The sequence below is a fragment of the Magnolia sinica genome, chromosome 7, assembly GCF_029962835.1.
Source record: "Magnolia sinica isolate HGM2019 chromosome 7, MsV1, whole genome shotgun sequence".
NCBI classification, from domain to species: domain Eukaryota; kingdom Viridiplantae; phylum Streptophyta; class Magnoliopsida; order Magnoliales; family Magnoliaceae; genus Magnolia; species Magnolia sinica.
This window is the reverse complement of record NC_080579.1, coordinates 23,078,487-23,092,490: the sequence shown is the minus strand read 5'-3', so window position 1 is coordinate 23,092,490 and position 14,004 is coordinate 23,078,487. Positions and strand designations below refer to the sequence as shown.

General features: G+C 41.5%; 1 non-coding gene across 1 annotated transcript; it reads left to right on the top strand.

The window, feature by feature from the left end:
- Nucleotides 1-2,320: 2,320 nt before the first annotated feature.
- LOC131252205 (small nucleolar RNA R71) lies at nt 2,321-2,428 on the top strand. The gene has a single exon (XR_009174237.1). It is a non-coding gene; the product is annotated as a small nucleolar RNA R71 (small nucleolar RNA).
- Nucleotides 2,429-14,004: the final 11,576 nt, after the last annotated feature.

The window sequence follows — 14,004 nt, the reverse complement described above, 5'->3', positions numbered from 1 at the left end:
ATTATCGGCATTAGGTACGATGGTGATTCCGGGCTTCTTAAGAACCACCTGAGTTGGACTCACCCATTGACTGTCGGATATAGGGTATATTATACCCACATCCAACAACTTAAGTACCACAGCCTCAACCACTTCTTTTATATTTAGATTGAGTCGACGTTGTGGTTGTCGGGAGGTTTTTGCATTATCCTTAAGATAAATGCGGTGAGTACAAATCAAAGGATCAATTCCCTTGAGGTTCACAATCGACATTCAAGGGCTCCTTTATGCTCAATGAGAGTAGAAATAAGCATACTCTCTTGTTCTTACTCAAGGAGGGAAGAAATCACCACCGGGTATGTCTCATCTTGACCTAGGTAAACATATTTGAGATTAGCAGGCAAAGGTTTTAGGTCAAGCTTCGATGCCTTAAGACTAGACGGTAGATGCACTGCATCGGTTTGGGGCAATTTCTCAAATTATGGCCTCCGCTGGTTAACTTCAAGTACCGGCATAGCATCAAGCAAGGCATCCATCTCTACCGGTTAACTTCAAGTACTGGCATAGCATCAAGTAAGGCATCTATCTCCCTAATCATGTCATCATCTAAATCAGAGGAGTGGGCCAAGCATGTCTCTAGAGTGTTAGAGTATAGAGTTAAAAGTGTTCTATCTTCCACGAAAGAATCGATCATGTTAATGTTATGGGTATCGTCATCATCCTTTGACTATTTGTTCATATTGAAAAAGATGTTGAGCTCTAATGTCATATTTTTGAAAGATAAATTCATCATTCCATTCCTAAAATTAATGATAGCATTTGATGTAGAAAAGAATGGGCGACCAAGAATGACGGGTATTTGAGTGCTCATATCTATGATGGGTTGATTATCTAGGAAAATAAAATCTACTGGATAGTAGAATTTATCAACTTGGACCAATACATCCTCAATCATCCCTCTCGGTATACGAACGGAGCGATCGACAAGTTGTAATGTGGTCCGGGTGAGTTTCAATTCTCATTGACCCAATTGTTTGTAAACCGAGTATGTGATCAAGTTAATACTCACTCTTAAGTTAAGAAGTGCGTGCTCAATCCGGTGGTTCCCAATTACATAAGTGATGGTTGGGTTACCGGGATCTTTGTATTTTTGTGGCACATCTTTCTTGAGGATGACGCTCACTTTTTCTATCAAAAAGATTTTCTTTTGTATGTTTTGCCGTCTTTTGGTAGTTCATAAATCTTTCAGAAAATTGGCATATGAAGGTATTTGTTTAACGGTATTCAGTAGAAGAATATTTACTTTCATTTGCTTAAGCACCTCTAGAATATCCTGAGAGTTAGAGAGAGGTTTTAGGGCAATCAACCGTTGAGGGGATGATGCAATTGACTTACTTTGAGGTTCCAGTTCCAACCCATGTAGAGCATTGCTAGGTCTATCATTCTCAATTTCTTCCGGGTCCTTAGGTTTTTCAGCCCTCACCGGAATGGTTTTGTCAATAATCTTCCCACTCCTAAGAGTGGTGATAGACTTAGCTTGCTCTATCTGATTTGAAGAGCTTGGGTCACTTATTTCATATTGCGGGTTTGGATTGGGGAGGGGTTGGGCTGGAAGCATCCCTTTCTCCCCATTCGCTAAGTGTGACTCAATCTTTTGAATTGATGATGCAAACATTCTCATTGTTATTTTGAGATCTTGGAATGCTTGCACCGTATTTTAGTTAAATAGCTATTGGTTTCGCATGAACTTTTGAACTGTATCCTCTTGAGACTTCTTTTGATTTAAGAATTGCGTAAGTGTCTCTTGTGGGTTAGCCGTTTGTCCATTCTTCTAACTGAAATTTGGGTGGTTCCTCCAGCTGCAGTTCTATGTATTTTAGGTAGGTCCTCTGAAAGGTCTTTGGTAATTATTTATGATATTTGATTGCTCATTCAATATCTCTTGAAAAGCATGAATTGTTGGGTAATTCTCAGTTGTATGTATGTTACAAGCATAAATACCACAAACAACTTCCGCAGCCTTTTTGGTACTACCTTCTCAAGTTCCATGGCCTCTACTTTTCTTGTGAGTTTGGGAATTCTTACATTTATATCATCTTCTTCTTTTAAAACATAAATTCCTCCCATTTCCTTTGATTGAGTAGGCTTAGAAGTGGTAGTTCTTAAGGAGGTATCTTATGATTGCGCGTTTTCAGCAAGATTGTCAAAATAATCCCACTCATCATCCCACTCATCATCGGCTTCATTGTTCATGAATTCCACATTACACATCATCTCCACAAATTGGCTCATAGGTGAGGTCAATCCCTCATAGAAAACGCTTATTATATGCCATGTTTCGTAGCCATGTTGTGGACATGAATTTATGAGATCCTTAAATCACTCCCAACATTGAAAGAAGGTCTCATCCTCTTTTTGTGCAAAATTCATGATTGCTTTCCTTAAGGTATTTGTTTTATGATAGGGGAAGGACTTTTTAAGGAACTCTCTTTTCATCTCAGCCCATGTGCTAATGGACCTTAGTCTTAAGGAATGTAATCATGACTTAGCCTTTTCTTTCAAAGAGAAAGGAAACAATTTCAGTCTAAATGTGTCCTCAAACACGTTTGGGAAGTGTAATGTAGATATTATCTCATCGAACTCTTTCATATGCAAGTATGGACTTTGATATTCTAATCCATGAAACTTGAGGAGGATTTGAATTACTCTTGGTTTAATATCCACAGTTCCTGCATTCAATGGAAATATCATGCAAGGTGTACTCACCCCCACCGGTTGTAAATAATCTTATAGAGCACGAGGTGGGGGTGCATTATGCACCTCATTTTCATCTTGAACTTCCTCAACTGGTGGTTGAGGTTGAGGTTGATGTTGATTTGCAGTTATCACTTCAATTAACTGAAAGGATCTCAAGTGGTGTCTAATCCTGTGATGGATAGGCAGCCCTTCAACTAATCCTCCTTCACTCAAAAGACGGAAGGTGTTGTCACGAACCCACTTAGGCATGAAACACTCTCAGCCCTTAAGTAAACAATTAAACCTAAAAAGAAAACTAGAAAAACTAAAATGAATAAGAGATCTAAAAAAATAAAATAAGAGAGAGGGTTGAAACAAAATTATCGAATAAGATTTGCTATGTTAGGATCTTACAAAACAGAAAACAATGTTAGTTTCTAAAAATAATTTCAGAAAAAATCCTAACCTAAAAACATAGCAGAAAAATAAATCTTAATCTTAACCTAATTCTAAAACCAATTAATTTAAGAAAAACATAGCCGTAGTCCCCGACAATGGCGTCAAAAACTTGTTCACAACCCTAAGTGTATGAATTCACAGGGACTAAACTTGTACGTATTCTAAAAATTACTAGAACTAGAAAAAGATCTAAATTGAAATCCGAATAATTGAGAGTAATGGTGAATAATGTTGATTAAAACTTATAAATTTAAAGGTGGGAACTAGGGTGTCAAGGATCCACATGTAGTTATCAAGATGCTACCTTACTTGATTTAAGGAAAACAATTGGAATTGGAGTCCTATCCTATCTAATTGGAAGATAAAGCAATTTAAATCAAATATGAACTTTACGTTGACCTAATTCTTAATGGAGGAGAATTGTGATGATTGGAAGGGATTCTATCACCCTCTCATGCCCAGGAGACGATGGTGAACAATAGGATTTACCAATTTCACAATCTCAAAATAGGAAAAGAAGATATCCAAAGCTATCACAGCATCTATTGTAATTTGAGTCACAATAAATCATAAAAAGTTGAAAATATTCCTTTAATATCAAGCTAGAAATCAATGAGGCTCAATAAGAACAAGAATCAAAACAAGATAATCACCCAAACAAGTTATAAGCTTCACCTCTTAGCCCTAGTTAAGAGGTTTAGCCAACCATAAACATGATTGAAACCAAATCTCTTAAACAAATCATGAAAAATAAACTAGGGAAGAAGAAAAATTCTTCGGTGGCTGTTCCACCCTTGTATATGCTCCTTGAGACCTTTCCAAACCCTAAAAGATACTTTGGAGTCCTATTTATAGTTGTGGAACTCCAACTTTCGCACCGAGTTGGAAAAATCTATAAACTACCTCAAATTTACGCACTCTGCGTAGTTTCCCAAAATATAATTTCAAAACTTTTCTTTTTTATACTCAAAGTTTCAGAATATGCCTTTTCAGGAATATGTTTTTTTAGGATTCATTTTCTTTTTCTTCACTTCATATCTTCAATTCTCTTTATTCCTCTATTGGTTTCCTTGGATCTTTGGCATATGACTTTCAAATCTCCAAATCTTCATTTAATAATTTTTTCAGCATAAATCTTCATTTTGACATCAATTTCACCTTAAGCTCTCGAAATCACCTCGCACATGAAAACATGCATAATTATCTTGATTAAGCATTATCATGTTTATAAAACCAAGGTATAAATAAGAGAAAATATGCAATATTTCACACTCAACAATAAACAAGTCAAATTTTTCGCAAGTATCAATAAAATAGGCTAGTTTTCTGTGTTTTTCAAAATAATATTACTAATGGTTTTAGTTAAAAGAGGGGTGAATTTTTAAATGTAAAAAATACTTTGGTCAGACTAACGGCTAGCGGTTTTAGGACTGTAAAAATATTAGGAAGTTTTAGAAAATAATTTGAAAACAAGAGTTTTTTTGTCCATAAACCAACACAGAGGCGACTTTAAATTGAGCCTACGGTTTTCCATCGTTTACTTATCAAGCTCATAGATTCAACCCTCTCTTATCACAAGGGTGATCAAGGCTCAGTAGGCAGATCAGATGTTGTTGGATTACCGAGCAGAGGCCGCAATCGAGGGTCAAATAGATTGATAAATTGGGTTTGATGGTGGACTTCGTTTCAGAGGGCGATTATGTTCCTAAATATTTCAGAGTTGCACATAGATTTTATGATAGAGGCACACCGATTGAGGTTTACTATCCACCCCGGCTCCACAAGATGTATCGTGATATGAGGAGGTAGTATTTTTAGGGTGGGATGAAGTGTCAGATAGCTAGTTTTGTAGCTGAGTGTGACACCTGCCAGCATGTTAAGGCTGATCATCAAAGACCCCCAGGTTGCCTGCAACCATTAGTGTCCCATTATGGAAGTGGGAGCACATTTCCACAGATTTTATCATGGGCTTTTTGAGGACTCAACACTGGCATGATGCCGTCTGGGTTGTCGTTGTCATCTGACGAAGTTCGCACATTTTCTTGTGATATGTACGACCTGGCCTTTGGACCATTTTACTAGATTATTAATCGATGAGATAGTGTGATCACATGGTTTCCCAATTTCAATCGTTTCTGATCGAGATATGAGATTCACGTCTTAGTTTTAGAGGAGTTTACAAAAGGCGATGGGGCATACCTTAAAGTTCAGAACTGTGTATCATTTGCAGACTGACGGTCAGACTGAGAAGGTCAACCAGATCCTTAAGAATATGCTTTGGGCTTACGTGATGGATTTCTCTAGTAGCTGGGATGAGAACCTATGTTTAGCTAAGTTTGCATATAATAATAGCTACCGGGCGACTATTGGCATGGCTCCCTTCGAGGCGATGTATGGCAGACCTTGCAGGTCCCTGAGTTATTAGATCGAGGTTAGAGAGCGCTGTCTCCTAGGTCTCAAGCTTGTGCAGAGGACATCAGAGGCCATCGATATCATCAGGCAGAGGATGCACACAACTTAAAGCCAGTAGAAGAGTTTTGCAAATCATCGGCGTCACCCCTTGGTGTTTGCTGTTGGGGACCATGTATATCTCAAGTTCTCACCCATGAAGGGTGTAGTTCATTTAGGAGCCAAGGGGAAGCTTGGCCCGAGGTTCATTAGACCTTTCGAGATCACTGGGCGCGTTGGTGTCATGGCCTACCACTTGCCTTGCCACTTCAGTTGTTTGACATCCACAACATTTTTCATCTTTCTATGTTGTGAAAGTGTGGGTCAGACGTGGTTCCCGTGATAGATTAACAGTTGTTGGAGATTCATGAAGATGCTTCTTACATTGAGCAGTCATTCGTATTTTGGACCGAAAGGAGCAGGTCCTCCGGAACAGGGTCATTCCCTTTGTGAAGGTTCAATGGGGTCACCATAGTATAGATGAGACATCTTCGGAGTGAGAGGCTAAGATTCGCTAGCGTTATCCCTATCTCTTTACTGTTTGATTGTATTTGTATGTTGTGTTTCTGATTATATATGATTTTCCTTCCTCTGTGTGCTCTGTTTAGTTTGGGTAATACTGTAAATTTTGAGAATGAAATTTTTTGTTAGAAGGGGAGAGCTGTTGGACCCGTAACCTCGTGAGACCTTTCGTACGCTTCGACTTCGGCACCAGCATGTTCCTGGCTGACCATATCAATGAGTTTTGATTAAGACCCTATTTTATTACCGCAATGCCCCAAGACTTGTACCCTAGTGGCCGCGTGGGCGCTACGATTCTAAGCTGCGTGGCACGCCCCATTATGACCCCTATATTAGAAGTTCCTGTAAGACCCGTATCCTATCTCGTACTATTCCGTAGGCTTCCACGGTCCTTTCGGTCGAATTCTGGCAACCCTCAACCTGTATCCAATATTTGCGCACGATCCTAAGAAGAGTCCTGCATATTGGAGTTGACTCGACTCGAAACTTGTACCCTAGCGACCGTACCATCGCCATGGTTCCAATGCCGTGACTCGCGCATCGATCAAATACCCATTCCAAGAGATGTGAGCCCGCGTTCATTATGAAGAAATGTCGTGTGTTGCAAATACTGAGGGAACCTCTTCGACACATCACATCAATCCATTAATCAAATGTCAAGTACAATAACCATCCCCAAGTACAACCACCCTCCCCAAAGTCAACTCTCTCCCTTACAACCAAGTACACCCACCCATCACTCCCCATCATTCCATCACCTCTCACCCATCCCTTATTAATCCATCACCCCTCTCTCTCATTCCAAGCAACCCAAAGAGAAATCCAATGTCTAAGTCTTCAAAGAGAGAGCTAGGTGTGGCCCACTTCCTACCTACCATCTCCACCATCCAATCGTCTAATGTTCATCATCCTCCATCAAAGTAAGAGCCAAGGAGTTTGGCGTTCCATTGGACCAAGAAGAAGTCCAAGAAGACGATCGATGGGTGTTCATTATCTCATTTTTTTGAATTTAGGGCCCACTTGTAATGGGACCCACTTGATGTATGCATTATATTCAGAGGGACCCATAGTGGCGGGGTCCCTCCCATCTCCACGTCTCTCTTTATCTCTCTCTCTCTCTTGATGTGTGGCCTGCCTGATGCACATACACCATCTAGGCCGTCTAGGGCCAACAGGCCCATCGTGATGTAGTTTATCCATGCTGGCACCCATGGGGCCCACCCTGCTAAATGTCCAGTAGGTGGCTAGATGGTCCAGCGTTGCTGGTACTGTCCAGCAACCTGGATAAATGGAAAATATAAATATCAGCTTTATTCAAAGCTGTGGTGGGCCACACGTGTGGACCCACCTTGAAGCTTGTGTTGCATCCTCACCGTTCACACAGCAGGATGGTGGGACCCACCTTGATGCATATCTATCCACACCATCCATCCAACAATGATGTGTGAACTGACAGTGGGGTGTCCTAGCCAGCTGCAAATAAATAAATAAAAATAATATAAAAAATATATAATATTATTATAATACATAATATATAATATTATGATTTCATGAGAGGGTGGCGCATCACGTGGGACCCAACCTCACGTATTTCATCGACGGTGGGACCCACCCCACGTGTGGGGCATTGATGTATGCCATTGTCTAGGTCGTCTAAGGCTGGACGTTAATATTGTGTTAATTTAATATAATATAAATATATACATTATATATTCATATATATATATATATATATATATCATGGTGGGCCCCACGTGGGACCCACCTGCTCTGCTTGAAGTAGGCAGCTATATTGCTGCTATATTACGGACAGCAGGGTCTGTGGGACCCATCCATGTCGTCCATCCATTTCGATGGGCCACACCTAATGCCTGTGTTGTATCCACCGTTCATCAGGTTGGGACGGTGGGACCCACCAGCAGTGGGAAGGTGGTTTGGTTGGGTGCCGTACATCAGTTATATAGCTGCTGTAATGACGCAACAAGTCTGTGGGTCTGAACCATGATGCATGTGTTATATCCACACCATCCAGCCCTTGGACGGTGGGACCCACCATGATGCATGTGTTGTATCCATACCATCCTACCATTCTGAGATATCATTTCATGGCATGGGAGAAAGAATGGGTCAGATTTAAAGTTTGGACCCCACCATTGGAAATTTAATGGGACGATGACATTTACCGTTCAAACTTCTAAGGGCCACAGTAGTTTCCAATTATGCTGATATTTATTTTCACTTCATTATCTCTATGTTAACTTATGAATAGGTCAGATATCAAAATACATAAGGATGGGCCCGATTTGATATACAAGAGGCCCATCAGAGTGGCCTATTTGATATACATGAAGTACATTGGTGCGCCCCAAATAATGCAACCCATGTGATGTGGCCCACTTGACATATGAGGCCCAGTGATAAGGCCCATGGGCGAGGCCTACTATGATGTATTCGAGGCTCATGGGTAAGGCCCATTGTGATGTATTCGAGGCCTATGGGCGTGGCCCATTGTGATGTATTCGAGGCCCATGGGCGTGGCCCATTATGATGTATTCGAGTCCCATGGGCGTGGCCCATTGTGATGTATTCGAGGCCCATGGGCGTGGCCCATTGTGATGTATTCAAGGCCCATGGGCGTGGCCCATTGTGATTCGTTTGAGGCCCTTGTATGAAGCCCAACGCGATATATGAGAGGCCCATAATGGGGCCCAACGTGATGTATGTGTGGCCGTTACGTTGTGTATGAATCCCTTATGTAGGCCACTCCTCGGGAGCAATGTTAGTTAGATGTCCACATTGATGGGCAATGATGGTTGGATGTCCACATTGTGACATTCCCTTAAGCCTTGTTAGGCCCATTCTCATCATTCTCTTAGTGTATTAACCTAAATAAGTGAGCCCCATTCACCATAGACGGATGGCTTCGTGCTATCGAATTTGATATAACCACGGTCGAGGGTTGATCTTTATATTATGGTTGATTGGTTGTTCATTTATGGACCCCGCCTTGTTTATATATGCTGGATGTCGGTGCCGATTATCGATGTTAATCGTCGTTGCCAATTATCGATGTTGATTATCGATTCTGATTGTCGAGGCCGAGTATCAAGGCCGATTCCAATTGTCGAGGCCGATTGTATAGGCCAACTTAGATTGTCGAGGCCGATTGCATAGGCTGATTTTGATTATCGAAGCCGAGTATCAAGGCCAATTCTGATTTGTCGAGGCTGATTATATATGCCGATTCTGATTGTCAAGGCCAAGTATCAAGGCCGATTTTAATTTGTCGAGGCCAATTGTATAAGCCGATTTCAATTGTCGAGGTCGAGTATCGAGACCGATTCCGATTGTTGAGGCCAAGTATTGAGGCCAATGCCGATTGTCGAGGCCGACTGTATAGGCCAATTCCGATTGTTGAGGCCGAGTATCAAGGCTGATTCCGATTGTCGAGGCTGAGTATCGAGGCTAATTCTGATTGTCGAGGCCAATTGTATAGGCCAATTCTGATTGTCGAGGCCGATTCCGATTTGTCGAGGCTGATTGTATAGGCTGATTCCGATTGTCGAGGCTGAGTATTGAGGCCTATTTCGATTGTTGAGGTCAATTATATAGGCCGATTCTGATTGTCAAGGCCGAGTATCAAGGCCGATTCTAATTTGTCGAGGCCAATTGTATAGGCCGATTTCGATTGTCGAGGCTGAGTATCGGGGCCAATTCCAATTTGTCGAGGCTTATTGTATAAGCTGATTCCGATTGTCGAGGTCGAGTATCAAGGCCGATTCCGATTGTAGAGGCCGATTCCGATTGTCGAGGCCGAGTATCAAGGTCGATTCCAATTGTAGAGGCCGATTGTATAGGCCGATTCCGATTGTCGAGGCCAAGTATCAAGGCCGATTCCGATTTGTCGAGGCTGATTGTATAGGCCGATTCCAATTGTCGAGGCCGATTGTATAGGCTGATTCCGATTGTCGAGGCCGTGTATCGAGACCGATTCCGAGTGTCAATTTCGATTGTCGAGGCTGATTTCGATTGTCTAGGCCGATTGTTAAGGCTTATATGATGTATATGCGGCTCGTGTTTGAGGCCCAATGTGATGTATATGCAGGCCGTATTTGAGGCCTATTGTGATGTATATTCTGCCCATGTTTAAGGCCTAATGTGATGAATATGAGGTCTACGTGATGAGGCCCATTGTGATGCATTTGAGGGCCAGGTGATGGAGTCCATTGTGATGTATATTAGGCCCATCATGTTGTGTATTAAGCTCTTAAGTGAGGCCCATGGTGTTATATATTAGGTCCTTGTGTGAGGCCATGGGTCCACTATATGTTAGGCTCCATGTGGGCCATTCCTTGGGGGCAATGTTGGTTAAATCCATATTTTCGAGGCCGATTGTTGATGCCAGTTATTGATACCAATTATGAGTATGTGATAGCATAACATCATGTTACATGCCCATACACATCATCTGTATGTTTATTGTGAGATGTAATTGACCATTGCATATGCCATAGTACAGATGGTTTATGGGACTTCCTAATAGGTGGAGTTATCTCACATAAGCGCATGGTATGCGTAGGATTGATGCATGATTGGACTACATGACTTATGCATCTTGTATTATGTGATTATGATTACTATACACCCTAGCGACATCAGGGTTGTGACCTCCACAGGCATGTCGTGGATGACTAGATGGGATACCGAAAATGTTTAGTTCGAGCATTTGGGCACTTTGGATGTCCGTGGGTGAAAGTCCCTAAACCACTGTGGCCAGGAGATGCCCCAACGTCTAGATCAAGTGGATACATGAGCACTCGAGTGCCGATACTAGTAGGTCGCATCTCTCACTGTGTCGTGGTCGGTTGGGAGGGGGTGTGGCCTTATCCGCCCAAATGAGAGGGCTGTAAGCTAGGCTGAGTTTGACCAGCTCCCAAATGGGTTGGTTATCGACGAGCCGGGTAGGCATTGATATACTACTGACAGGCAGGTAGTGAGGTCTTTTTCATTCGCTGGGCTACGCGGCCGGTTGGGGTGGTAGCCAGCTTAGAGTGTACTAGACCCCGGTGATGATCCTAGAGATGTACGGTGCTGATATGTGGACTTGTTGAGCAGGAGTTGCATACTCATTCATTCATTCACTATTCACTCAGGTTGGTGGTGCGTAACTTTTGTTATGTGTACCTTCACAACGACCAGGATTTCAGTTAGGGCACTTGACTAACCTTAGATCAAGAGTTTACCACTTGAGTCTAATTATCCAAATTTAGGTATGGGACTGGTTTGGATAGAAGTCCCTTGTGATGGACCCCATAACCTACGATACTACGTACTATAATCCCGAATTCACTCCAGCTTGTTCATTTCATTCGCACCGCATATTGCATTGCATCCGCAGTATTTAGCATTTTGGGTTGCCATGTTTCTGCATTGATATGACCGTTTGCATTCATGCCTTGCATCGAATAGCCATGGTATGGCTGATGGCGCTCACGGACTTATTAGTATATTTTCGCTTACTCTGATATCGTATGATTCATGATCTTATTAGTATATTTCTGTTTACTCTGATATCGTATGATTCATGATCTTGTCAGTATTTTCGCCTATTTCGATATTGTATGATTTATGGCATTGTATTGCATACTCGGCACTTATCTTGCGCACACACTTTCACCACCCACTAAGCTTTCTATAAGCTTATACACGATAGATGCATGTAGGTGGCGTTAGGTTGCAGCAGCATGGAGCTTGGAGCACGCAGCGTCTTCTAGAGCTTTGATTTTTGATATATGTATTTCCCTTTCAATTATTTATATTAGTGGATATGTGATGATGATGTTGCCTTTGAGATTTGGGTATAGTTGTGGTTATGCTTCTTATGGGACAAATGTACGTTGGAAAATCCTCCTTGTAAGATACCAGGATCGGAACCTGGTGTATGACATTAGGAGCCAAAAATGGGGTACTATGGAGGCTGTCAGCACCAGATTCGGCAATCGAGAATTTTGTGAGCCAGATTTCTGGGTTCGGGGCGTGATAGAAGATGATATCAAAGTATAACTTGGGAATACCTGAAGATAACATCACATACCTACTGATAGTTACCCTCACTACCAAAAAGAGGTAAAGGATTCAGACCACATTACTTTTTTACTACGGATATAAACCTTAGCTATAGTTGCTATGGTTTTAATCTGTAGCTAAAAAGTTGATACACCATTAATAATTAATAGTATTGTAAGGGGCTCTATGAGGCCTAAAAAACTATATGTTCTATCTAAGCCATCTATATATTTACAAATATTACTTTAGAGGATGAAAAAAAAGATCAAGTAGATCTAAGGCTCAAGTGGAGCACACGGTAGGAAACATTGATATTAAATTACTGTTGCTTCTTATGGTGTGGTCCACTTGGAACTTCAATATACCTGAAAGTTGGTGTTCCTAAGTAAAATAATTTATTAAAATTATGGATTGGAATGGATTAACGAAATACATCATGGTGGGCCCCACGGATCCCCTGATCACACCTCCTTCGTCCGTTCGCCAAAAAAACCGCAATTTTGGGCACGCGCTCAAAACAGAGCCACGCCCAAATGCTCATATTTCACTCACTCTCTCTCTCTCTCTCTCTCTCTCTCTCTCCATTCCCTAATCAGAGTTTGGGAAAGCTCTTCTTGATATTTCACCAGATCAATTCCCCCGACTCTTTCTACGTGAATACCGTTATCAAGGCGTATTCACAGTCGTCCAATCCTGGTAATGCTGTGGAGTTCTATTTCGAGATGCTATGGAGAGGGTTCTTACCGACACATTCCCACCATTGATGAGCTCGTGCGCAAAGAAGGGGTGTGCGGATGATGGCGAGAAGTGCCACGGGCAGGTGGTGAAGAATGGGGTCGATGCGATTGTCCATGTGAGGAATGCTTTGGTGCATATGTATGCGAGTTGCAGGCTTGTGAGATACGCTCGACAAGTGTTTGATGCAATGCCTATGAGGGATTTGGTTTCTTGGAACTCGATTGTTGATGGGTATGCAAAGATGGCCGACTTGGTTAGTGCCCGCAGTTGGTTTGATGTAATGCCAGAGAGAAATGTGGTTTCTTGGAATGTCATGCTTACAGGGTTTTGAGAGGGGGAAATTCGGGTTGTGGGCTGAAGCTATTTTGGGAGATGGGAAGGGCAGGAATGAGATCGAGCCCTATGACAATGGTGAGTGCGGTTACAACATTTAGTCAGTCAGCTAGGCTTAAGGAAGGGAGAAGTGTTCATGGGTTTTGGGTGAGGAACTTCGTAGAGCGTAGTTTGACTGAGGTGACTTCTCTAACTCCACTCAAAATCCACCAACATCTTTAACATTTACTTCTCATTAGTGTATATATATGTTTATTTCTTTGATATTGATGCAAGTTACGCAAGGGCTGTCTATCTTCTATTCATCTAAAGACTAATTATCTTTAGTGGATTGGAATCCTTGCCATAATAATTGACGCTAACATAATTGTAATTTCAGCATTAATTCTGTCATTTGTTATAGAAGAATCATTTGAACTCTAGTCAAAGCTCATACGTATTAAAAAAAATTGAGTAACATGGTATATTATCATTATTTCATTTTTTGAGTAAATTAAGCTTAAAAATAGGATCCTTGGGAAGTTTTGAAGTTATTTTAGCATGTTGTCCTTGTTGATCGATATCAACTTACTTGCGACCCACATATCTGGTTGTAGGACCAAATTGATTGTTGGACAAGGGATCTCACAGTGGAAGAAAATCTCTACTAAAGAAAATCTTCTTCTTCTTTCCTTTCTTTCTTTCTTGATTGTAACCTTATCACTGTTCTACTGCGGAGTAGGG